At 41.0% G+C, this 26,689-nt stretch overlaps 2 long non-coding RNA genes across 3 annotated transcripts in view; both read right to left on the bottom strand.

Annotated features, from left to right (window-relative positions):
* The window catches only part of LOC122462549, a 39,053-nt gene extending 23,542 nt beyond the window's left edge, over positions 1-15,511 (bottom strand). The window contains exon 1 of one of the 2 annotated variants that reach the window (XR_006285176.1): positions 15,354-15,511. This is a non-coding gene — a long non-coding RNA (uncharacterized LOC122462549). Of the gene's footprint in view, positions 1-14,413; positions 14,844-15,353 lie in introns of those variants that run through there. The other variant, XR_006285175.1, reaches the window with a different exon arrangement.
* Positions 15,512-22,147: 6,636 nt separating this feature from the next.
* Positions 22,148-26,315, bottom strand: LOC122462552. The gene is made up of 3 exons (XR_006285179.1): positions 25,936-26,315; positions 24,835-25,483; positions 22,148-24,382 (listed from the first exon to the last, which is right to left on the bottom strand). It is a non-coding gene; the product is annotated as an uncharacterized LOC122462552 (long non-coding RNA).
* Between the last annotated feature and the right edge of the window lie 374 nt (positions 26,316-26,689).

The following is a 26,689-nucleotide window of genomic DNA, read 5'->3' as shown; positions in this document are numbered from 1 at the left end:
CTCTCCTTGCTCTACAAGCAGTATCATAATGCACACACAAGGGGGCTGAATTAAGGTTTCAGGCATTTTCTAACTTTTGAATGCAACCTCATCTCAGACTCATCCCCATCACTCACAGTTCCTCATCCTATTCTGAGTCGCCCAGGGCCATTCTAGATATAATTAAACTAGGCAGCTGCCTAGGGTGACAGATTCTGCCTAGGACACCAGGGGCAGCTCAGCCAAATCTGAATGGTATTACAACTCTGTGCACTAGGTTGCAATGCCACTCACTCCAATTTGGCCCATCCACTCCCTGTCATGACGACAGGCAGTCAGGCCAAACCTGAGTGAGTGGCACTGTGACCTGACATGTCGCCCCGCCCAATCACCCAACCATCAGAAGGCTTGACATAAACCCTGAAAGTCTGATGCACCTGCTCCAGGAATTGCACCTCCCAGTGGAGAACCTCTGTTATAGGAGAGGAGAGTCACCCTGAAGTTTTGCCTATGGCCATAGATTGTCTTGGACAGTCTCTGCAGTCACCAGCCCCACCACTCTCAGTTCGTCATCCTAGCCTCAGTATACTTTGTACCTCCACCAAGCTCCTCATTTAAATCCCAGGTGCCTTCCTGGTTACTCAGCCTAGCCAGTATCCCTCCCCCAGCCACCACATTTCAGTCTCACTCCTCCCCCAAATCTCCCCCCATCCCAGTCCCTCCCCACCCAAGATCCTTGTCCCAAACCCTGCTCCGGCCCTGGTAGTTTCTCAGTTTCCCCACCTGACTCCACATTCCAGGTCCAGACCACATCCCCCAGCCCTTTGTCCCAGTCTCATCACTCCCCACAAGATCAATTCCCCACCCTTTTACATTACAGCCAGACTGCTTCTCCTCTTGCTCACTTCCTGGGTGCCAACAACAGGCACATTGAGAGCATAGGAGAGAGTCTCCTCAGTTCCTGGCATCATACTGGCCCTCAGTAGCTGGGAAGCACAATCACAAAGAAATATTTGCTCAACCCCTGCAGTGCCAGCCTGAAGCATGCTCACTACAGAAAATTTGTTTGGAAAATTTAACTGCAAGCTTCTAACAAGTCTTTAGTGAACACGTGCTAACAGATTTGTTGAGCCTTATATCTTACCCAAACAAAGACAGCAAAAGCACATCCTTGACATTAGAGTGTCCATCTTACCAAATGTCAAACTGTTGCTTCAAATCATGGAGGCTGAAGAGATTTTCAAGAGAATGGTAAGAAATTTTTACTAGGGAAAAAATATATTTTCCCTATCCTCATTTGGAGAAACCACCACCATTTTGGCTAAAATTAAAACACATACCACCACACGCACCTGAGGGAGACATCTGGTATGGAAATTTTCAGCTTAAATGCTCAAAATTTTGCAGTTATAAGAAACTAAACAGGGTCTTATAATGGAAAGCTTTGGGCATCTCTAACTGTAGGGATTACTATCTGTGCCACCTATAATGTGAAATATTCCTATAACATTTTTATTGTATCCTGTGATTTTTCTAGATTAAATACAATGTCTTAATCAATCATACCAGTAGCAGAGTAGACAAGGGAAGAGAAATAGTCCTCAGCATCTTCATTAGAAAGACATTCCTCTGACATTTATTTTCCTTTTTAATTAGGTTATCATTATAGCAGGTGTCACCCTCCCCCACTAACAAGAAGCATCGTGAATTTCCAACAGTGGTCAGCAATATCAGCTTCTCTAGAGAATCACTTTTGTCACACCCATAGTTTTTCTATTTACTTAGGAAAATGAGCTTTATTTATAGAAACTGGCCATCAGGGAACTGGATAGTTCAGGGGAGTTAATAGTTTTTCATCTCAAAGTCGTAGTTTGAAGTTGGTGTGTCTAATATCCTTTTCATCTGACGCAGAGCTGGTGAAGAAATGAAAAAATATTGCAAAAAAAATTCACATTTTTTAAGAAAAATCTGACAAATTTTCAGCCAGCTTCAAGCTGTAATGACTATAGAACATGAACTGCAGGTGTATGAACAATGAATTACCTTCTTGACTATAGCTGGTTTCTGCAAGTCACAGTTGATATGCTCCGGTGAAGTAGATTGGAGAAACTTGTAATGCCATTGCCTGTGTGCTCAAAATGTATGTAGCATATATGGAAATTTAGTCTATATGATCACCTTCTTTAAAAACTGGTTTTGACAATAAAAGCAACTTAATATAGTTGACAAAAACAGCTAGAGTGATGGCTGTGAACAATGTTACAAACCAGAAGATCAGTTTCATTGAGTATATCCCATTTTCAAGCCTGTCATTTTAATGGTAAATGAAAAATAATTTAGCAAACTCTGACTCATCTGCTTGAAATAAACAAGAACCAGAATTTATCTCTTTTGGACATTTTTTTTCATCCTGAATTAGGACAAAAAGAGGATAATTGAACTTTTTGTGGAACACAAAGTTCCGAAAATTTTCCATTTGGAAGTGTCTAAGCACTTATTTCATTCAACTGAAAATGTCAACACTTTTTTGACATTCCTAAATAGAAATATTTAATATCAATTGGTTGGACTGAATTGAAACTTTTCAGACTTAAACTGTACTTTCCTAAGGCCTGGTCTACACTGGGAACTTACATTAGGATACCTATATCTCAGGGATGTGAAAAATCCACACCCCTAAGCGATGAAGTTAAGCCAGCCTAACTCCCGGTGTAGACAGCACGAGGTTGACAGAAGAATTCTTCCACTGACCTAGCTACTGCCTCTTGGGGAAGTGGATTAACTACTCCAACAGGAGAACCGCACCCATCACTGCAGTGAGTGTCTACCCTGAAACTCTACAGCAGTGCAGCATTTCTAGTGTAGACAAACTCCTAGACTCCCCATTCTCCAATATGGGCCACTTCAATATACCAGAGACACCATTCTTTAAACAATTCAGCAATAATGCTGCCTGAGGCTGCCACAGTCTGAATAAAGATTACATTACAAAGAAATGTGAAAAGCTACATAACATTTACGGCTAGCATAAATATCTCAGCAAAGGATATTCACTAGAGATGCAGCTAATACCAGACTGTTACCCTTGCCTTACAGACATCACAGAACTAGTATCAGAGGCCCATATCCTCACAGGTATCTCACTCATTGAGGAAGCCAAGATCCCCAAATGTATCTTGGTACCTAAATGCCTGTTATTTTACTATGCAGGAATGTGGGGCCAGATTCTGATCTCAGTTACATCAACTTAATTACTCCAAATTTAAAACAGTGAGTTATTGAGTACTGACACCATTGGTGGATCTCAATGTTGTTCTACATGGTGTGTTAGTGGGCACCAGGTAGGGTGTAAATCTTAGTGCACACCAGCACATTGAACACTAAGATTTACACCCTACCTGGTGCCCACTAACACACCATGTAGAACAACACTGAGATCCACCAATGGTGTCAGTACACAATTACTCATTTTAAAGCAAGCCTTATGATAGAAATTCTGTCTAAATTGTGGCTCTGCTTGGTTTCAATGGAAGCCAAGAAAATGTATCTCAGGGAAGTACTTGGATCTAGAAGTGGGTGATTTATATGCAATTCTGGAATGGTTTCACTTGATTTATAATGAAACAAGAAAAAGTAACAAATGTTGCAGCACCATTTACCGAAGTAATTTTCTCTTTTCCATTATAAGAAGCATGTAAGTATCACAAGAAGAGAACTATGAAGCATCATCATATTTCTATTATATTCGCCTAATTACATATGTCTACACCAGGAAACAAGAGATGGATTGGGGTTACATCTTAAAAGAACCCCAAACCAGTAACTCAATGGGGAGCTTCCAATAGTCTCTCAAAAAAATGTTTTGCTTTACTAACAGAAAAAGCAAGACGATAGAAAGATTACCTACCAGGTTCAGTAAATAGGAGTTATTCCTAAATTGAATCAGATGAATCACTGCTTATGGTAATAGTAAACAGTTTTAGAGATTCATAAATTATCTAATGAGGCATAACCAAATGCAGTTATTATATTGAGTAACTGTGCAGCCAGCATACCTTCATTCACCTTAAAACGTAAAAGTATTTAATTTTTCTTAAAGCAAGGAATAAAAGTTTGCAATCACCAATTACTGCTAAAATATCTGATTAATGAAAATAAAAGGGCTGTCCTGAAAAGGTACGAGAGAGAGATATAAGATGAATATCCAATACCACAATTTTTTGCATAAATGAGAAGATGCACAAAAACTGCTCGAAAACCTGCTTTTTCACTACAGCCAAAGCCTGAGGGGTATCAAAGTGAAGCTTTAATCTTGTAAATATAAAATACATAAATAAAAATAAATCACAAAATGAAAGCTAGAAAGCTGGTTAAAAATTCTTCAGTTTTGGGAGGGTTTTTGGTTAATAAATAGGATTTTGTCAAGAACAGAATTTTGTGCAGAAAATTTTACATTTTGGTAATTTTTTTCCAACATAGAAATCTATCATTAAAGTAACTCTCTACAACATTCTGGAATCTTTTGAATGTCTTGTTAATCTTTCCTTACATGTTGGTTTTCTATTCTCCTCCCCACTGCTTCTATTGCTTTCTGTTTTATAGTCATCAGTTGTAACTGGTAAATATTAACCTACGTATTCACCATACTGCACTCACCTTTCCCGCCTTCTCCATAGTAGCTCAGGAAAATACTGCCTCTTCAACATAGGCAATATGACCCTCCTTTTTAGATGTACATACACAATATGTGCACTCACAGATCAGTACTCTGCAGGCGCACAATTTGACATTTGTTCTTAAACAAAATACTACTTATTTTTCCTCCCCTCTATTTTCTGATGTACAATTGATGAGAGCGAGCACTAAGATGACATACAAAAGATTAAAAATCATATCTGAGCAGATGAATGAAAGTTCTTTAGGCTTAATTAGAACTGTGTGAATATTGGGAGGTTTTATTTTTTCAGTTCACTACCAATTCCAAGGGGGAAAAAAAACTGTTTGGGTCATTCTCAAAGTGACTTTATTTCTTCCAATTACTGATCAATTAAAGTTAAACAAAATTCATTTTGGGATGAATTAAATGTTTTTTAAAAATAAAAATCCTTAAAAAAAGTCAAAATATCTAAATAAAATTGACGTATTCAGACCCTTCTACCCCACCACAACATGAACAGTTTGTGAAACATTTAATTTTTCCCAGGTCTGCATTTTTTGAAGAAAAATGTTTTGGCTGAAACTTTTCACCCAGTACTAGTCCTAATGTAAATAGAAATAAAAGTGATACTCAATTTGGGCTTAATTCAAAATCCACTGAAGTCAATGAGACTGGCTTTAGCTCATGCACTTTATGATACTTCATTAGCTTTTCTAGTATTCATCTTTCTCGTGTTTTCCTTCCACTGTGTTCCTCCTTTGAATTTTATCTTCTTAATCAGCAGCCTCCTTGGTTTTGCTTGATGCAATAAAGGATGTTTTCTCTTCTCCATTTGCTGCATCAATATTGCAGGTCTCCAGGGGTACATCTACACTGGAATGAGAGACTAGGAGCACAGCTGCGGCTGACCTTGGCCAGATGACTTGGGCTCACAGGGCTAAAAATTTCTGTATATATGTTCAAGCTCAGGCTGGAGTCCGGGCTCTGGGGTCCTCTCTCCTCCCGCCTCCCCCACTCGGGGTCCCCGAGATCTCACATCTACACAGCAAATTTACAGCCCTGCAGCCTGAGCTGTACATCAGCTGATCCAGGCCAGCCATGGGTGTTTAATTGCTGTGTAGACATACCCCATTAGGCTACTAAATAGGTCCTGCTCCCATCAAAGTTTCCTATCTCCATAGATATTCCATAAAGAATACTGTAGATTATAAGCAAAGAGCAACTTGAATGGGACCCCAACTCCACCCTCTTCTCCCCAGCATCTGCACCAAATTGCCTTTTCCTTTAAGATATTGGTAAGATTTATAATTTTATTTCTCTTTCAAAGCTCAGTATTGACTTTTTATTTTAAAGCTCTGTCCTGTTTTTGTTTTCTCCATCTGCAAAGTCTTTCTCCAAATTTACGTGTGCAATGGAATCCCAGTGTTGAGTTCCTTCAACTGAAGGTGAGAATAGAACTCTATGGGGCCTTTCCAGCTGGACTGTGCTCATTTTTTTAAACAGTTAAAATCTATTTTCAGAAATGCTGGCATGAAGGTAACAAAGTTCCTTTTATTCCATCCCTGTCAGTAACTTCTCTGATGCAGTTCCATCTAAATTGTGTCATTGGATCTTCAATGACGAGTTTCTTTGGTCTTCATTTTCTTTAATGATTGCAAATTCTTCTTCCTCCTAACTTTTAGCCTTCCAGCCAGATAATACTTAGTTCCTACAAGTGCTTTGCTGGGTATGTCAGATGAGTTTGGCACAGTGGGCTTAAATAATATGACCATACATTATTTTAAGAAAGCCCAAAGTCCCAAGCAAAAAACAAATACAATTGGCCATTTTCATATATTAATATACTCTGGAATTTTCTGACAACTTCTGAAAGTTTTCCTCATAAAATTAAAATTATAGATGATTAAATAGGATTTTTTCCCCAGTGGAGAGAAGTTAGAAAGCAGTAAAGTGTGGGATAGTGGTGGTAGTGGGGAACACTTTTCACTTTTAGAAATGAAAGTATTACTTTTTTCTCTCTGAAAGTGCCACTTACATCCCGTATGAATGCGTTCCAACAGGCAAAAGTAAAAAAACAAAAACAAAAACAAAACACATAACAATAAGAAAGTAGGGAAACATTCCACACTTTGACCGTTCAGTGTTTTCTAACTTTTGCCAGATGGACAACAGTCAAAGTGGGAAATATCTCCCCCACGCACAATTTCAAAACAAAAACATTCAAGTAATTGACTTTGGGCTTTGCGTTTCTGGCTCTAAAATAAGCTAGAGCTATACCATAGCAATTTAAAAACAAGCAGCTAAAATTCACATGATATAATATGGTTCTTGGTAAATATGTACCAAATGCATGCTGTCCTATAAACTGAAAAATAAGTACCAAATGCTACAAGGTCGGGGGCATCCTAAACTCTCATAGTCTTTAACATGAATTGGGTGTGCTGAGTTCCTAGCACGTTTAATCTTCAAATCTACTCTATATGGCTAATTAAGTTTAAAGAAAAAAGGACCAAGTACTATAATTAGTTATAAGAAGAATGGTGTGGAAATCTCACTTATTCAGCTGCTTGATTTTAAATGCAAAGGGCAGTGATTTAAATTTTGAAATAAAAACCTCATTGATAAGTGATATTGTAGGCCACTTTTTGATCTGATAGCAAAAAAAGATAAAAATTTATAGTTTATAACAGGAAGGTTTATAATAAAGTATGTGATACGCTGTTCATTGAACTGAACAACTTATGAAAACATTGCAGTGTTCAGTCACATTTGGGAGCAGTTGCTCATCTGCATTGAAGAATAGACTATATTGATAAAGGAAATCAGGATTATACTCCACAGTCTAAGATGGGATATCAAAAAATATCTTTAACCCTGACTTAGTTGGATTTTAGCTCTGCCTCTAATATTGGGAACAAAGTTAAATATGGGCACAATTAAATGTGGCCTGATGGCCCAGAGTTAAATGCTTTATTCTCTCATTCATAGATGTTATCAAGGAGAGTCTCTAAACAGGTGCAATTCTGGACAGTTAATTATGCCTGCAATAAATAGAAGCCTTTTTCTTAAAAAGTAGATGTCAGAGTAAGATACTCAATCACCACAGGTCATTTACTTGTAAAGTGAGCTGTAGCTCACGAAAGCTTATGCTCAAATAAATTGGTTAGTCTCTAAGGTGCCACAAGTACTCCTTTTCTTTTTGCGAATACAGACTAACACGGCTGTTACTCTGAAACCAAGCACAGAGAGGATCCATTGATTCATAGAGCAGATTTTTATAGATTATAGTATATGATACAGTTTATGGCTATTATATCTCACATTTGTTTAAAACCCATATGAAAATTGAAGAAGGTTTGAAAGCCTTATGAAGAGTGGAATTCACCGAGTAACTTCTACTGAAAGAAATAAGAATATTGAAATCATATCCCACAAAAAGACACTACTGAATTACTAATACCTGGATATCTGTCATTCCAATTATTCTGGTTGCACTTAGTATCTACATACCCCCAAACTTCAGTTTTTGCCTTTCAGATTGTAGATTCTGAGGAAGATATTGCAACCCTAGCATATTAGTACAATATCTACTACACTGTGGATTCTACCACACTTTAAACATAGTAATTGGTGTGCACCCCCACCCCCAATTTGGTTTGTTCCAAATCCCAGAGTGTGTTAATATACATATTTTTATGTAAATTGAATGTGACTAGGCTGAATGGACTTTCTTGAGAGAATAACCAGGAACTCTGTCAGGTGGCCAAAATATTTAAACTTCTATTTTTAATAGTGAACAGATTGGGTTAATAGAGCAGATCCAAGGTACCTAGTGGCCCACACTTTTTGTCTTGTGGCCTTTGACCTGTTAATTTGTGACTAATGCAGCACTAAAACACTAGATGCACTTTGAGAAATTGTTATATCTGAACACTAATTTAAGTATGATAGCATGGTTATATTAATGTTATAGACCATGGACAAGGCAAATCTTTGGATCCTAATGCTCCAGAACTTGGTAGAAGATTAATCCAAACTTTGTGACACAGCAAACATCACTATTTTCCAAACTTGGCTGCCTAATATTTGGTACCACAATTCACATTTTGGCACCTTTTTAAGTTTTCTGAATTTTAGAGGTGCTGACCACCCATAGCTTTGAATGTATCAGTACCAAGGTTTCCCTTAGCATGGTGTATGCTTTCAGTTGTTTAAGCTCTTTGATGAAAGAGAGCCATGTATAGTTCTGAGGGTAAGACAAACAAAGCCATTAATTGTACATGAATAAACAAAAATTAAATACATCAGATAAGTAAAATTACAAATAAAAAGATTCAGTACTATTCAAACAGATTTAAAACTATTTAAGCTCTTTAGCTAACAGCTATGAGAAACAAACAGTGAACAATCACTGGGTGGAGTTAGCTAGCTTCAGTGCTATTAGCAACTGATCTACATTTGTGGGAAAAGGCAGTGTATTATCAGCAATTCAATGCTTTTTCAATTGTAGTAAGGAAACAGTCAATGGCAGCTTTAGCAAACTCTTATCATGACAAATGTGACATGAAGAATATAGTTATTTCCAAATGTCTACAAAAAAGGAACATCATAAAAACTCAGCAAGTACACGTTAACAAAGCGATCCTCTAGTGTGAAACCATAGCATAGGGACTTTAAGCCTGAAAAAGTCCAACTAAAAATTCAGTAAGACACAGAAGAGGACTCAAGATAAAGAAATGAAAGAATAGTGACAAACAAGAACAGCACAGAAGACAAGAAAAGCTATTAACATGGAGCTCACTCACTGCATTAAGAATCTCCACATTCAGCAGCACATTCTGGGTAAAGACAGATCCAATATTTTACTGGCACATCGTGCTACATAAGTGTTGTCAAATTGTAAAACACCACCACCACAGATAAACTGACAATTTTTTTTTAAATACAATGCAAACATATCAATGATTATTAAACCTAACCAACATGCATTCATTTAAACAAAAATACAGAGTCTAGTTCTGATAGCAATCTATGTATACTTCTCTCATCGTTTATTGTTAATTAATCGCTGTATGCGAGACTGATGGTGAAACACACATGGAAGCTGCAGGTGCTACATGCACTATATAAAATAACTTGCCTCTAAAGAGTGATGGATTATAGATAGCACATTACATAATTGTGTCAATATCTTCACTGGCTCCTGATCCACTAGGACAGTCTCTACCCCATCTGAAACAGATCACTGAGTTAATGTCCAAACTCACCCTTTTCAGGGATTTGGGTTTAATGGGAACTAAAAACCAACAACAGAACAAACATCTTTCTTTTCTTTCTCCTGGAGGTTGGCTGTTCCCCAAATTTCCCTCCAGGACGTCATCTATCCTAATTCCTTCTGGCCCAGAGACACTCCCACCCTTTTTATTCTCAAGGTTGGAGCTAACTAGATACACCTGCCTGTATAACTCATCAGTAATTACCCTCAATCCTAACACAAGTTGGAGTTTAGCACCTAAGCCTAGGTGACTCTGCAGGAAAAAAAAACCATATAACTATATAGGGTCTTAGAACCAGCCACTCTGAGAAGATCCAGATTTTTTTCCCCCCATTGAAATTCTTGGTTCTCATCCTCAGTGTTCTAGATTGGCTAGGACCTAGACATCCAAAAAATAGTGCCCCAGTAACAGGCTAGGAAAGTGAATCTGAGAACATTGTGTCTGACGGATCCTAAAATTAAACTCCTTTGACCCCAAGGCTGAGCATTCTCCATGGAAGGTCCTTCCCTGTGGAAGTCATCAATCCTGGAGATCAGTTTAAGCTTAAGTCTTGTCACCTTCAGTGCAAAAATTTAAGACTTCTCTCTTTTCACAGTCCTTCCATCATTACAAGTGATTGCAAAAAGGACCAGTCAACATAACCCTGGAGATAAGTGGTGGTATTATGTTTAAGAATACAAACTGATGGAGTAGGTAGACAGTGTGGTCCATACAGTCAAAAATATGTTTCTTAACTTTAGGGGGAAAAAAAGTAAGATACTACTGTTGTATTGGGTATGCTATAAAAAAAAGCTAGATCAGGACAAATAGACAACCTAACATGTCTCTTGGAAGCATACATCTCTATATTGATGTATACAAAGAATAAGAAAACATTTGTGTGCTACATGTTTTTGTTCATTCATGTTTGTCTCTGTCTTCAACGGTCCAAGAATAGTATGGGGGAGGGATGGAGAGGGGGGAAGGTAAAAAACACGCTCTCAAGTCAGATACCAAAGCATTAGCTTCTGTTACAAAATTTAAACAGAAGATAAGTGAGCTCTAAGAGCATTTTATGATATCTTAGTGCATTTCATTGCTACAACACAGCATGAATCACACAGGAAAAAAAACATTAAAACTATTTATTGTCGCCCAAGTTAAAGGGAACCGCAAAGGAAAGACATCTCCTATGTCCAGACATAATAGTTTTTACCTTTACAGAACATCTAATCCTGGAGATGTTCTTTGATTATACTCTGTTTCATACATAATTGTCCATACATTGTTTTCCTTTTGTATCCCATGTCTTCAGGAGGCATAGGCCCCAGAGCAATGCCGAAAGGGAACATGTTGCAAATCATCAGTTTTAGACTTATTTAAATTAACACTATTATTTGCATTTATTATTTAGGGAACTCACAAAGAACCAAGCCCTATGGGGGGGAATAAAGAGAGATCAGGTCCTCTTACTTCCCTGCTCAACTACTGCCCAGATCAGCAGTCAGCCTCTGAGTCACAATTTCTTTTTGCAGCTTCCACAGGACGGAAGAACAAAACCTGTCTCACCCTGCATAATGATCAGGCTCAACTTTTATTGCAAGGTTCAAAACTATTTTGTATTTTAACCAAGCCATTGGGAAAAATCTGGAACTGAACCAACAGTATTTTACTTGGAGTTCAGCTAAACCTGTTATCTTCATGTGATTGAAACAAACAAATTTGAGACTGACTTGACTGGTGATAGGTCCAATTTGCAGGATCCTTCATTTATGCAACAGTACAAATACATGAAACTATGATATAACCATAGAGTTTTCACTTACCACCATTTGAGGATTTTAAAAGCCTTTTTCTAGTATTAGCTAACACACTCACCCTGTTAGTTATAGTAAAGTCAGGCTAAATATATGTTGGTAAGCACAGACATTTTAGAAGTGGGTAAGTTGAGGCCCAGAGATGCTGAGAACCAGATTAATAGTACTGAGTCGTTGCTCTGCATTGCACGGTTTTAGGGGCCTACATTCAATGAATGTCACTAAGTCACTTCTGGAAGTGGGATTTACCCATTTAAGTAACTTAGGCTTTCAAATGCTGAATGGAGCAATGACTAAAATACATTCAGGTATCTGGCCCTAAGCGACTTGATCCAGATCATATAGCAAGTCAGTGGTAAACCAGAGCAGTAGATCCAGCTTTACAAGTGCACCTCCGGTTAAAAAAATTGTGTATAGTATGAATCGATATATTGTTGGAGGGAAAATAAAGAGAAATTGCTTTTCTAGGTAGCAGTCTGTTTACCAGTAAGACTGCCCAGCAGACAGATCAAAAGTCCCTATCCTGGACAAACAGTACTGCCACCAAGCTCATGCAGCGTTAGTCACACACATTCCCTGCTAGGTTGCATGTCCCTTTCAATGGAAGTCAGCAGATGATCAGCATTACTGACAAAAGCAGCATCTGGCATCCATGGTGTGAGCCTTTGCGCTTCAGCGCTGGCCACCAACCAGCAATTGTTTTTGTTAAAAAGTTAAAGTAAACCGTATCACTTTCCTTAAGCCTTTATTTCTTCCTATTGGAAATGAGAAAGATACAAATAAACCTAAGATAAAAAAGAAATAGGATTTATCTTGAGAGGATTTCCAATTTTTATTGTAGAGAGAGTTCCAAAACTGCAGAGTTCAGATCCAAATTAGAAGGCTTACAGAGACTGACAGGTACTGCTTAGGCCTCTCTCTGATATATCAGAATTGTTAGAATGTGTGTCAGTTTTCCATCAAGAGCAAGCTGGAGAAGTGACACTCCTCCAAAACTGTTCCAGATTTAAGCACTTATAATTTCCTTTACAGCAGCAGTTCTCAACTGGGAGACTGCAAGCCCTTTCAAGAGGGCCACGGGGCCTTGAGGCTGAAACCCAGAGACCGAGCCCCACCACCCCCGCAGGGCTGAAGCTGGGAGGCTGAGCAAGCCCCAATCCCTGGTGACTTCCCCAACCCAAAGCGGGGCTGAAGCCAGGAGCCCCGAGCCTTGGTGCTGCCTGTAGGGCAGAAGCCTTAAGACCAAGGGCAGATTTGGGGGACATGGAGGGCATTTCCCCCCAAACTGCAGTGCAAGAGCACGGCAGTCCCAGGGGCAGCTTCCCCCCTGGCCAGGTCAGAGGCAGGAACTGGGAAGCCAGAGCCGGGCAGTGAGTGCGCGGCAGCTGCTGCTCTGGCTGGTGCCATGGAGCAGGCAGCATCAGTCTTTCTGCCTCTCCTGCTGGAGTCCCGCGTTGAAGCTTCTCCTCAGCTCCCTTTGCTCACACAGCCGGTAAGAGCCGCCTGGTGGGGAGACCTGGCTCTGTGGCTAGCAGAGTCCTAGGGGAACAGCGACCTTAGGGGAGCCCTCCTGGCACACCTAGCTACCCCTCCCTGCACCCCTAGCTATCCCCCTTCCTGCACACAGCCCCTAGCTATCCACTCTTCCTGCACCCTGAGCTGTTTTCAAACTTTTTGAGCTAAGCCCCCCACCTTTGAGTTATTATTTTTGGCTTTGCCCCTCCCCACCCCCCCACACACATAGAGGCTGAGTGGCCTGCTGAGGTGAGTCAGGGGGTAGAGGTGGAACTCCCTCCCTGGATCCCACCGTGCGAAGCTGGCTTGAGCCCCGCTAGCCCCGACCCCCAAAAAACAGACGTCAAATTACGCCTATGCCCAAGGCCCCTCCCCCCCCACTGGGCCCTGGAGTTTTTAATAGCATGGGGGGCCCTCAGAAAGCAAAAGGTTGAGAACCCCTGCTTTACAACGCTTAACACAATAGGGCCCTGATCCTTTATTGGTGTTACGGCAATACAAAAAACAATGATTTGTTGGTCACAAATGACTTTATAGCTTTGCACAGCATTTTCCATTTAAAATGCCAGTGGTTTGGCTATCACTGTGATTATAAGAGCACTAAAAATGCTTCCTCATATGTACAGATTTGGGGTCCCCTCCTTTTTTTTCTTTTTAATACTGAACCTCTGAGTATACACTTCTGCTTGGAGCCCCAAGAACAAGTACTCTTCAGTCAGCCAGCATCACTCATTTCAGACTGTCTCCACTTTGTGCACACAAGCCTATTTATGAATGAAGATTTCAACTGAGAGACTACTAGGGACTATGAATGGCACAGGTAGGAGCAATAGCCAAAGGATACTACTAAACAAGCTATCTTAACAACAAAAATCCCACAACCAAGCACTAGCACACACACAAATAATATTGAAACATTTTATCAGAAGGGGTTTTGGGCCATATTCTAACCCTTTATCTTTAACTGCATAACAAGGCAGCCACCCTGAATACCTGCCACATGCAAAGGGGTGGTTCTGCAGCACCCTGTTTCTGTTTCCCTTCTTCAGAGCCCCTGAAAGTCTCCACACAGTCTCTTGTAGCTAACACCAACCCTACCTGGGGACAGTTTAATAAGAGAAACTGTTCATAGCGATCCTCAGTGTTCCAAAATAAAGTCCATAGCCACAATACAAAAGTTCATACTCAACTCTGGCATCTTCTCCCACACCTGGAGCTCTTCTTCTGTCCCTGTCTGCTCTTCATGAAGGTGTCACTTCCAGTCCTTTCAAAATGGAGCTCAGTCTACTGGCTCTAGCTTTCTAGCCCCAATCCTTCTCCCAGTCGAAGAGCCTCTTGCTCATTGCAGCTCTTCTCGTCCATAGCTTTCTCCTCTAATTTCCTGTCCCCCTCTGGCTTTGTACAGGGAACACCTGTCCTCTATGAGGCCTCTTTGAGGCTGATGAGGCACAGGTGGTCTGGATAATGAGGCACAGTCCTCTCAAAGGGCTAAGTCCACCCCATGACATGGTATATCAAAGGGAGTTGCACATATGAGTTTCTAAAGTACAGAACAATGTTATCTGGTGAAGATTAATTTGCTTCTGTAGTGAAGGAAGAGAATGTGCGTGAGATGGTAGTTACTGGTGTAACCCTTCTGCCAGGTGGTTAACAGCAGCAAAAAGGGGTGGGTTTTATATAGCTAGGGGACCTCTTACAAATAATTAAGATGATTCAACTCCACCCAGATATCTGAGAAAACTAAATCCACCCTCCCTGAGTGCCCTTAACAGACAGAACTTCCCCACTCACAAGTACTCTGGGATTATATACAAGCAAATAAATCTCTTAGGGGAAAGGGAATAAAGCCATAAACTTGAGAAAACAATATATGCAAATAAACAGTAAAATATCACCCATTTTCCAAGCACTTTAGCAGTAGCCTAATTCACTTCCCATCTATCCACCAATAACATATCCTTGACTGAACAATCTCCTCCATCCACCAAACCCCCCTCATGAGTTGGATCAGGAAGTAGCAGTAGTCCAAATAACTCTTTACAGGTCCCAAGAGAACTGCTTGCTTAGTCCAATCTGGAAGTGCTACTATCTAACCCACTTTAATAACTCAGCTTTAATAAAGTACCTCACCAGAGTCCACACTATTGTTCTCTTCTGTGCTATCTATCACAGTAAAGTCCTCAGTTTGCATCATTTCTTACAGCAAAGTCTCTACAGAAGAGGAGCCAAAAACCCTTATAATGCTCAAGCAGAATCTTAGCTACTTAAAAAACAAACTCTTTGTCATAAAACTCCTTCCCTTCACCAAACTTTTCTGGGAACTGTCCCTACCCCCACAAAATCCAAGTTAATCTATAGTTATGGTGAACTCCTAAATGCCACTGGTGGAATTGTGGGTACACAGTCTATGCAAATGAAGCTCTCTGGGGCAACACTTTTCCCTTTTCAGCATTAGGGGAAGTAGAGAGATCTTTCTCCCCTAGAGCTTGGGGTAACAGGCTTACACTTGTATAATTAAAGACTTTTAACTTAATGGTTAAAGCTTGGTGAAACATAAGTTACGTGATTTACCCACCATTGAGCTGGTTGTGACAATACCCCATTTATTGTAAAATATTGCTAAACACAGAGGGTAGGGTATGTTTGTGTGTGGGGAAGAGTATCAAAAACATCTTGAAATTAACCACTTTAACTCTCTTTTTGGAAAAGAGGGTTAGGAATACAAATTTTATTGATGAAAATAAAACGTACACATGCACCTGTATTAATTTATACAACTGTAAGGCAGCCCTTGGTAGTGTGAGAGGCAGTTAGATCAGAGTCATTGGCTGAAGTAGTCTCCTCTAATCAGGTCTTAATTTCCACTTTCCACTTCTCTGTGTTCTTTCTTTGACATTTCATCTATATCCAATTATAGTTCATCAAAAGATCAAATGCAGATAATTAACGGATCACATGTGAATGGGCTAGTTCTATAAAGTGAATATTCTAGCACATCCTCCTCACATATTAAGCTATTGCCTTGAGTCTTCATTACAGAACAGTACAGAAGCTTTGCTTTCAAATACAAGAGTGACTGTGCTCCATTTTTTAAAAGAACTATCAATAACTGATGGCACCGGTTTCTCACCAGTTACTTTTACATGTCTAATTTATTATTTCCCACTAGATCTTGTTATATTATATAATGTCAGCCTAGAAAAAATAACAAACCTGTGAATAATGTACATCATTTCCTTCTTAGCATACAATGGAGACTGGAACATAGTTAGAACAAATTATAGGCCATCACAGACAAAGTCAAAAAAGAAAACTCTCCCTTGAGTATGGCTCATTATCTAAAATCTATTCAGATTATTGTATACACTGTCACTGAATGACACAATCAGAATTCTCCTAAAACCTAAAAAAATTCTTAAAGCTAGCGTTAAAATTATATAATACAGAGGTTAAGGAAAGAGTGTCTGTACAGCTGGCTATAGTGCTTAAATTATCCAAAAGTACAAAGGTTGGTTTAAAAGTGATACAATACATAATCAACAACAACCCAAGTAAGATTCATAAATGTAACAATTTAGATATTGGCATCGATACAATTTAGATATTGGCATCGAAATATTCGGGTACATCATGCATGAAAAGTTACACAGAGAGTTGATTGTGGAAAGCAAATATATCAAAGAGTGAAGATTGTCCCTCAGTAATTGAGAGTTTAGGATAGGTTGTCCACTAGAAAATACAATCCACCAGGGAAGTATTTCAATTACTTTCCTGACTGCGGTTCTCATTGGTGCTCTAGCTCATCTCTCCTGGTTTTGCCGATGTGCGGTGATGTCTCTCAACTACCAGATGGCATCCGATACAATGAGTTGCTGCCTCAGCTGACTGTAGCGCTGACCAATTCCACATTCCCACAACACTCGCTCATTGCTGGGGTCCCATACGCCTCTGATCGAATGATCAGAGAATGAGTTTGAACCTAGTAACCCTTAACTCTCAAGGTATCAGCCAGACGGGCTTATTTCTCCACCATTTGAACTCAGGTGTCGTGGAAAGCTGGGGTCCTGTTCTAAGTTCCCTGTAACAGCCTACTGAATGCCGCGCAGGTGTTCAGGAAACCTGCCCAGCCAGGACCTGCTGTGGCCAGGGGAGGGGCACCCCTCCACTGGCCTGAACCCAGTCCAGGCCTGGACCTGCTGTGGCCAGAACACCTCTCCCCCAGCCCCAACCCAGCCTTGGACCTGCCACTGCCAGGGGAGGGGTGTCCCTCCCTCGGCCTAAACCCAGCCCCGATCCAGACCTGCTGTGGCCGGGGGGCGGGGCACCTATCCCACAGTGCAGCCCTGGATCTGCTGCATCGCGGAGAGGATCCTCTCCCCTCCCTGCCCAGGTGCTGCTGTGGGGAGAGAGAGCTGGGAGAAGTCTGCACCCCAAATAGCTCCTCCCCAGCCCCACCCCACAGCCCGCATCCACAGCCAGAGCCCTCACACCCCTGCAACCCAAACCCTCTGCCCCAGCCTTGAGCCCTCTCCTACACTCCAAACCCCTCGGACTCACCCCCACAACATGAATTTTGTTATGTGCACCAATATGGAGGTGATGTCTGACATCACCTCCATATTGGTGCACATAACAAAATTCATTCCCACACATGTGGGAACAATGAGAGAGAACACTTGTCGTATTCTCGAAAGGAACTGTGATATCCACCATGATGATCTTCTTTTGGTCCTTGTTGGTGACGATGCTGTCCGGTCACAGTTGGCTGTCTGTTCTGGGGATGGCGGAGTTCATGGCCACCTTCCCCACAGGTGGTGGAATGACTCTGATTAGACGATCTTGAATGGTATTGTTGCAGCTGCCAGGCTGTCAAATGGGGCTTTCAGCTACACAAGACGTGGGGTACTGTCTTGTTGGCATAGCCATATGTCCTGCATCATTTGTCTTGATTCCCATGACAGACTGTTCCATTCAGCAGTTGAGCCAGGCCCTGTGGATGAACTTCCAGTTGGCAAATTGGGTGAAGCTGCCCCCAGGGAGGAAGTGGTTGCTGGTGTCCCACTTGCATGTCACCTTGAAGGCCTTGCCCTGGTCCGGCTTCTGTTTCAGATTTTCCACATACTGCCAGCAGATGGCATCCTTCAGGGTCCTCTCCAGCATGGTTCTAGTTCTTGGAGTGATAATTGTGTGCTCTGTATTGTTCACCTGTGGCACCAGGACTCCCAGCTCCTGACATCCAGTGGCAACTCATATGCTTCTCCAGTCGTCATGTAGCATTGCAAGCACGAGTCCAGAATGAAGCAAAGTCTCCCCCATCTCTTCCAAATTTGCCTTCCAGTGAGCTGCTCAGGTAGGGTGACATCTTGGTTGGAGGGGGTTCTAGAGCTACCTGATAACATCCTGCATAGCACTCTCTGCAATGTTCCTCACCGTGATGTCTAGGCATGTCAGAAGGTGAAAGGCATGAGTGATCACAGCAACATCATACAGATCACCCATTCGAGGGATGTTGGTGCTGCCCTGTTCGTGCGAGATGTACACCAGGTCATTGCTGTCTCTCTGGGGAAGAAATATCCACTTCTTCACTAGGTGCCTGATGGTGTTGTCCACCTTGTTAAGACGTACCTTCACCACAGCATATCCCCTCAGGATGAATTAAATATGGGGGATCAGGAAGGTGTTCAAGGCATTGATCTTCTGCCCTGGTGCCAGTAGGGAGAAATCCATCCTGGCCATGTTTCATAGGATCTTTGTGATGGTATCCTCAGGTGTCTGGATGCAGCAATCTGTGGGCACGCCAAGAAGTTACTTGCCCATCCTCGAGGAATATCATGGGTTCACCCTGGATCTGAAATGGTGTCACCTGGACCGAATCTATTCTACTGCCATCGATATGCAGGGATGGACACTTCCTGGCATTGAAATGGAGTCCCATCCAGTTGGTGATGTTGAGCATTTGTTGGAGACTCTCAGAGTTGTCTGCGATCAGGACCAGATCATCTGCATAGGCCAGGATATTCACATTATTTCCGTACAGGTCGAAGCTGCCTAGACCTCTGATTATCGCTCAATTTCCTGAAAATTGCCATACAAATCAGAGTACATCACAACTTTCAGATTAAATCCAAAACCACATAGATCATATATCAATATCAGAACTCAGAGGTATTTCAAAATGGAAGATATTACCAAAGGATTTCTGGGTCCCAATGCTACAATTAGAAAATATTTATGCTTGGTCACTCTGGAGCTTGTAGAGTAAAACTCCTAGAGAGAGAAAGAAAGGAAAATATTTAAGTAACCAAACTGACTATATACTATATGCTATTGGAATGCCTACAACTATTGACAAGAATCTCCTTTCAGAAAAAAGGGACCAGTATCTTTGTGCTTGCTGCCCTGTAATTATGGGATTAAGTAGGAAGACACAGTAAAGAGATAAGGGAAAATATCTAAATAATCAACCTTTATTTATATGAACATAGGCCCCAATCCTGCAACTGGACCAACATAGGTAGGTCCCGGCATGCACACAGAATGTGACAGAAACTCCACATTTCATTGTTCAGTCCCTCTGAAAGGGCATAAGACATTCTGTCTCTGGGCACCATAAGTAAGTTTCACTATATGATCTGTTGCTCAAGACCTTATGTAAGAAACCAAAGATGATGTTAGAGTTGGTCAAGGAGCAGAGCTGAAGTGCTGGGATTTCGGTAGGAGCTGCTGGGTGCTGAGTGCTTTAAAATCTCAGCACTTCATACAAGTGCCTAAATGGGAACTGAGCAATATGGCCCTGATTGTGATTGCTGAGTAGTTTTTAAAATTTGGCCCTTAAAATCGCTCAACACTACAGACAGATAGCATGATTGACATTCTATATCTACAGTAAGGGATTGGCTGAGCACTTAAATGGGTCAATTGTTATGATTTTGCAATGTATTTTGATAATATTTTTCTAAAATCTAAAAGTGATTTATATTTTTCTATGACACAAGATAGTTAAAAAAATTAAAATGATCTTTTCTTCATTTCTTTTCCCTGACAGATGTTGCCATCACATTCACGCAAATAACAGATTAGGATGTAACATCTTTAACTGATATTGAGATAGCATGAAATTAGCTGAACATTAGAAAAATATTCTGGTCCAGTTTTATACCTAATTAAGAAGCTGTTGCAAATTGTGACCTTCTATGATCATAACCACAAATATAGCAGAAAACAAACAGTAAAAGAGAATAAAGCATCAAAATATCAGCCAAAACAGCACCTTCAACCCTAAAGTGTTGGTGTTTATGTATCTTACACAAGCCCTGCAGTCAAGCAAAGCTCCTACAGAATTTAATGGATGCTTTGCCTAAATAAAGGATATAGGATTTGTCTCAATGGTATGTTTGACTGAGTAAGAAGTGGAGAATTGAGCCAGCTCCCAATGTAGGGACAGGATTTTATAATTGTACTATAGAATAGAGGTACTAATGAATGTCTTGATTTCATTTTACCAGCCACCCTTTTTGAATAGCAGAAAGGAATGACCCTCTGGGACATTGGTAGGAATGCATAAGGCAGGGACAGACCAGAACAATCCTTATGAATGATTATGGTCACCCTTTTGTTTTAGGATAAGTTATAATGTCTACTATGGTTTCCTATATGTATTACAAATTAGGCACTCTAGTTAAATATACATTTATTTGTTTTAAGGTTTAGTGAGTAAAAGACAGGATCTTGTATTGTGTCTATGGTAATTAGATTAAAGGAATGTTAGAGGCCTGAGCCACAATGTAAACTGTTTTGACCACAAGATTTAGTGAAGTTTAATTTACAATGTATTCTGCTGAATATAAAATACTGCTGTCTTCTCTGTGAGAGATTGTTTGTGTGAATGAGGAATGCATGCATCAGGAAAAGATAAGGTGTGAAAGCCATCACAAATGTCCAGATGATCAAGAAAAAGTGAGAGACTTGGAAATACAAGGAGGCAATCAGAAAACATCCATTGTATCCGATGCTAAACATGTTAGCACCATTGACGACCTCAGAGGTGAGGCAGGCACCCCCGAAGGTGAGACAACAAATAGGAGATAACAATGGGAAGCCTGACAATAACCATCAAATGATAGGTTTCAGAGTAGCAGCCGTGTTAGTCTGTATCCGCAAAAAGAAAAGGAGGACTTGTGGCACCTTAGAGGCTAACAAATTTATTTGAGCATAAGCTTTCGTGAGCTACAGCTCACTTTATCAGATGCATCCGATGAAGTGAGCTGTAGCTCACAAAAGCTTATGCTCAAATAAATTTGTTAGTCTCTAAGGTGCCACAAGTCCTCCTTTTCCTTCATCAAATGATAACAGCAGAAAACCCCAAGATTAACACCACTTAAGGACTAATGATTACAGGATGACATTGCAAAATGCATGGACTCAAATGGGAATTTACAACTATAAAGATGGGGTATTTTGCCACGGAACTCTGGGTTCAGTCCTGCAAAACCTCGGAGCATCGGATCGCAACTGACAGAACCCAGATCCTCACTCGTGTTCAATCTAACTGGCCGTTAGATTGACTCGAGCTACAACAGACTGGTAACTATAAAAACACCAACTGGCACAGCAGGACTGTGTGCATGATGTGTATGTGTGTGTGACTGAAAAGCATATGCTAACTGTTGTATCTTCAATAAATATGGCATATTTGCCTTCACTCCAATAAAAGATCCCGTGTGCTTTGTATAGCATAACACCAACACCCCCAAAATCACTGTGTTTAGTAGAGAAAGAAAAATATTTCCTTCTCATATCATGTAGTGTACCGTAGTTCCATTCCTTCAGCACGTTAAAGAAAACAAAAAACATTCCACTAATCTAATAAGTGAAAAGAAATCACAAGTAGAAGAAATCTCACTATCACAAATGTCTGGGTTTTTTACATTATTTTATTGGTCTGATGATAAAACAACAACCATATAAAAATGCACTCATTACTATTCCAGAAGATGTATAACCTTATGAAGCGAGAAACAGAGAATGTCCCAATTATATTTTCTCACTTGTTTAATAAGTGTTAGAGAGGAGATGGTAGAGAGTGCACCTGGTCAATTTTCTAACCAGCTGGTATTGGGATCAGAGACAAAAACAGCACAACATAACAAATATTCTACAGAACATTTCAGTGAACAAAGAAAAGTTCCCGGAATGCAAAAGGGGAAGAAAACAAGGGCTATATTTTACAGGTATTTAGGGACTTAATATGTAGTTGGCTTAGTGGGATTTTCAAAAGTACCTAAGTGAGTTAGGCACCTAAGGATACTGCCTCAAAAGGACTTAGGTACCTAACTGCCACCATAGTATAATGATATCCCCAAAAACCCCACTCAGCTGCTGCCTAACTCTACCTAAAATCCTATGGTGCCTGAATTTCTGCCATTGAAATCCCCATGGCACCTAAAAATCTGCCAGCAAACATATGTGCAGCCTCCTCACTCGAAGCACCTGGAAGCCTAACACACACTGAAGCCCCAATGGGATCCTCAAACTAGGCATCCCTGCCTATCTTGCCTATGGGGCACCCATCAGGTAGATGTACTCAGAGTGTGCCTAACAGCTGGAGGAGATGCCCTTCTTATAAGTTTCAGATGACTGGTTAGAACACACAATTAGCCTGTGAAACCCCTAGGTTCAGGTCCCCTCACTGCATGATGTGGAACAAGGATTTAAACTTGGGGTTCACCCCTGCAAGGAGAGTGTCCTAATTACTTGGGTAACAAATATTCTAGGGTAGGGCTCTTTCAGTCTCTCCTATTGAAACTGTTCTACTGTGTATAATAAATAAATATTAAGTAGAGCAGATGAGTGCCCTAAACACGAAGCTATAGACTCATTCTCACTTTTTTCCCTCTGTCTCAATGAGTGCAAGTTAGGTGTCTAACCAGCAAAGGAGCTGATGTAAATCCTACTAGGTGCTCATCTCCATTTTTAGGCATTGACATACCTTTCAAGAATAGGAAAAGGGCACAACCTACCAGGAATCAGATTTAAAGCAGATGAACAACTATTATGTGACCAAAGTTGCAAAGATTGCTTCCACTGATGTATAGTGAAGCCAAGTCTCAAAATAAAAAGTCTTTAAGGTAACTATCTTGCTAATAAGGCATTACCAAGAAATAGATGTGAATGACTGCTAAAATAAATATCAACAAGTCCAGTTTCCAGATAAAATGACTCATTATTTCACCAGCCTGAAAAAGCTGCATTAGAAGAATCCACCTTATTTCATAAAATGATTTTTCACAGGTCATTTAGAAGCAAAGATTTGTGCTACCTGTTTTCCCTGACTTTGCTTAATGCGGTCATAAAATCTGTGAATCAGATAAGATTTATTCCCCAAGCAAAAGTGATTAAAGCTCTTGACATGTATCATGACACTGAAAGCATTTCCACATGGTCTACAGGATTCCCTTTAGGGCCTGACTCTGCTTTTCTTCAATATTAATCTCAGAATTCCCATTGACTTCAGTGGGACCTGTTATATAAATATCATCTTAAATAAGTTTTGACTCTCTTTCAGGCTGTGCTAATAAAATTCCAAGAATTAACTTACTCTTGACATCAGTTTCTATGTTGAGATTAATATTTCTAATATGTAGTACACATGTGAATGTTTCAATCATCTCTATTGCTGAACCTTTCTTCAGCTGCAGAAATATTTACTTTCTGCAATTGAAATCATAGCAGATGTTACTTTTGCAATATAAATGTAGAATTGGTTTAATTAGTTTAAAACAGATTAAATATCCAGGTGACAAAGGTTTTTCCTCAGATTTCTTATAGGAGTCAATCCTACATTATTCCTATTGAAATCAGTGGGAGTGTAGGGTGTTCAAACTATGCCAGATCAGGCCCCATGGATTAGTGTCACTTTTTCATTTAGTCTGGAGTTTTTTCCAAGTCATCTCTGTTTGATTCTTGTTCTTCAGCTCAGAATAAATTGGGCAAATTTAAGGGGTATAGGACCCCTTACTCACGAGCATCTGAGGAAGAAATTGTTGGTGCTATCAACATGAGAAAGAAGAGAAACTGAATGGAAATTTCATATGAAAGACATTGAACCAGATTCTTTCCTTTAATCAATCTTTTTTGCCACTCCAGATCTCCCTCCTCACCTGAATAAATGTAGAAAATTAATAAGTAGTTATATTTAAAGTCCAATATTCCAATATTATTTTTAAGATTTATTACAGTAAAAATTTGTTTAATCTATTAACTCTTCAGAGTTGTTAGTAAAGGTCTTAGAAAGGCATCAGGAATACTTGCTCAGTGTAAGGGCTGAGTAGGCCACCAATATAAATTTCCAATACAAATTTTGAATAAGCTGAATTTGATATGTAGTTGTGATTTAGGTATATGATATTTACCCTCCAATAACACCAAAAATATATATTAAGGGAATGAAAACTGGACTCTTTCACAAATGAATAATATTATCAATATAAGCCAAAGCATCAGGATATGGATGCCAATGGCCCAACAATACCAGCTATACACATGAAAACAAATCTTTGTGAAGGCAGAATTCCACACAGCTAGAAGTTTCAAATTGACACCAGGTCCTCACCGTGGAAACTATGGAAGATGCCTCTCAGGATTCAGCAGGTACAAGGGAACAGAGAGAGATGTATGAGACACATACATATGAATGGCAGGTTGGCCCAACCTATAAGAAAATCAAGCTTGTCTGCAAAGACGTCTCCAATCCTCCAAGGAAGACAGATGATCCTTGTTGGAAATCCAATATTTGGAAGAATCAACCCATAGTAGGGGGATGAATGAGATCAAATTTAGTTTATTCCAATACAGAGCTGTCACGGATTGGGATGGCAGCATTTGTCTCTCTTTCCATCTCCATAAAACAGACCACAAGGACTAAACTTAAACTCCACTGACACTGGAGATACGGAAGGCCAAAACCATTCATGGAGAGATACTCTGTTTTCAGAGGCCTCCCTCCATACTCTGTATCTGCATAGTTCAAACGGAGTCACAGTGACAAGGCCTCCACAACTGGCAACTGCCTCAAGGAACACACTGGAAGGGGTTTAGAGGAACAATAGTACAGTTTCTGGCACAGGGAAGGACAATGTTCATCTCCCAGCCTGTAGACGGGTTTGGCCGGGGCTCGTCCCTCTCCGGGGTGGCAGGAAACCACACAGCCTTGCTACTTCCTTTCAGTTGTTGATGGGGAATTAGACTGGCCGTGGGAGTCTCTTGCCACGGCAGCAGTAGAAGCAAACACAGACAGTTATTTGTGCCCGGCCCGCGTTCGGCGGGTAACAGACAGTCAGTGGCTCAGGCCTTCAGGCATGGGCTGAGCAAACAGTTATATAATTAGCAGGCCCAGGCCCTGGGTCAGGGCAGGACAGCAGAGAGTCAGTGGCTCACGCCCTCAGGCAGGGGCTAAACAAAGGCAGGTAAATAACCAGCACAGGCTCTCGGCTCAGAGGTGCCTGGGAGAGGGGGAGATTGCCACCCACGAGTTGGGTGGCAGGGGGGGACACAGGCCCACACACTCCACTGCGTCCCAGCCCGGGGCCCTAGCAGTGGCAGAAAGTGGGGATCCTGGCTGCAACACACTGACATAGGCTCTGGCAATGCTGCAGCCAGACTAGGGTTGGCTGCCCCCAGGCTACTTCTGAACCCCCCTCTGCCCCAGAGGTACCTGGGTCCGGATGGTGTCCTCATGGGCGTCGAGCACCATGGGGTCCTCTGCGTAACTGGCGAGGGGCAGGCAGGGCAACTCCTCCGGGCTCTGGTCGGCATCAGACGTCAGCAGGTCAGGCCAGTCCTCAGGTCTGCCATAGGTCACTAGGGTCTCCCAACCAGGAGGTAGACCGGAGGCATCTGGCTTCTCCAGCAGTTGGTTTCTGAGTGAGCTCTGAGGTCAGGCTTTTATACTTCCTGTCCTGCGCCTTGACCTCTGCGGGGGCAAGTGCGGGACTCGCTGGCTCTGCCCACTCTGGTATTGGGAGGGGTTTGTCCCTCTCTGGGGTGGCAGGGAACCACACTGCCTTGCTACACAGCCCTACCTCTCCTCTCCTAGCCCACCCACATGGATCTCTGAAGAAGCCTCCATGAGTTCCAGGCAATGGGAGGCCACTGTTGCAATGGTGATTGAGGCTCTTTTGCATGGGAAGAGTGGGATTTGAAGACAGAAGCCTCCTTCAAGAGGGTACGATCTGGCGATGTGAATTTACTACAAGAAATGTGCATGACTTCTGTATTTTTTTTTAAATTGTATTCAAATACTTCGCTAATTTATAAAAAGGAAAAGGTACTTTAAAAGCAGTTTAACTGCTACTGTGGAACAGTTTTGGCTCAATAATGTTACTGGATTGTGGTTACTTCCACTGAACCCACAGATTTCTACAATATGTTTTATGGAGATACTCCATTGAAATTATTAGAGAATTTTA

Source organism: Chelonia mydas, chromosome 12 (assembly GCF_015237465.2).
Source record: "Chelonia mydas isolate rCheMyd1 chromosome 12, rCheMyd1.pri.v2, whole genome shotgun sequence".
NCBI classification, from domain to species: Eukaryota; Metazoa; Chordata; order Testudines; family Cheloniidae; genus Chelonia; species Chelonia mydas.
The sequence above is the reverse complement of the archived record's forward strand: the minus strand, read 5'-3'. Positions and strand labels throughout refer to the sequence as shown.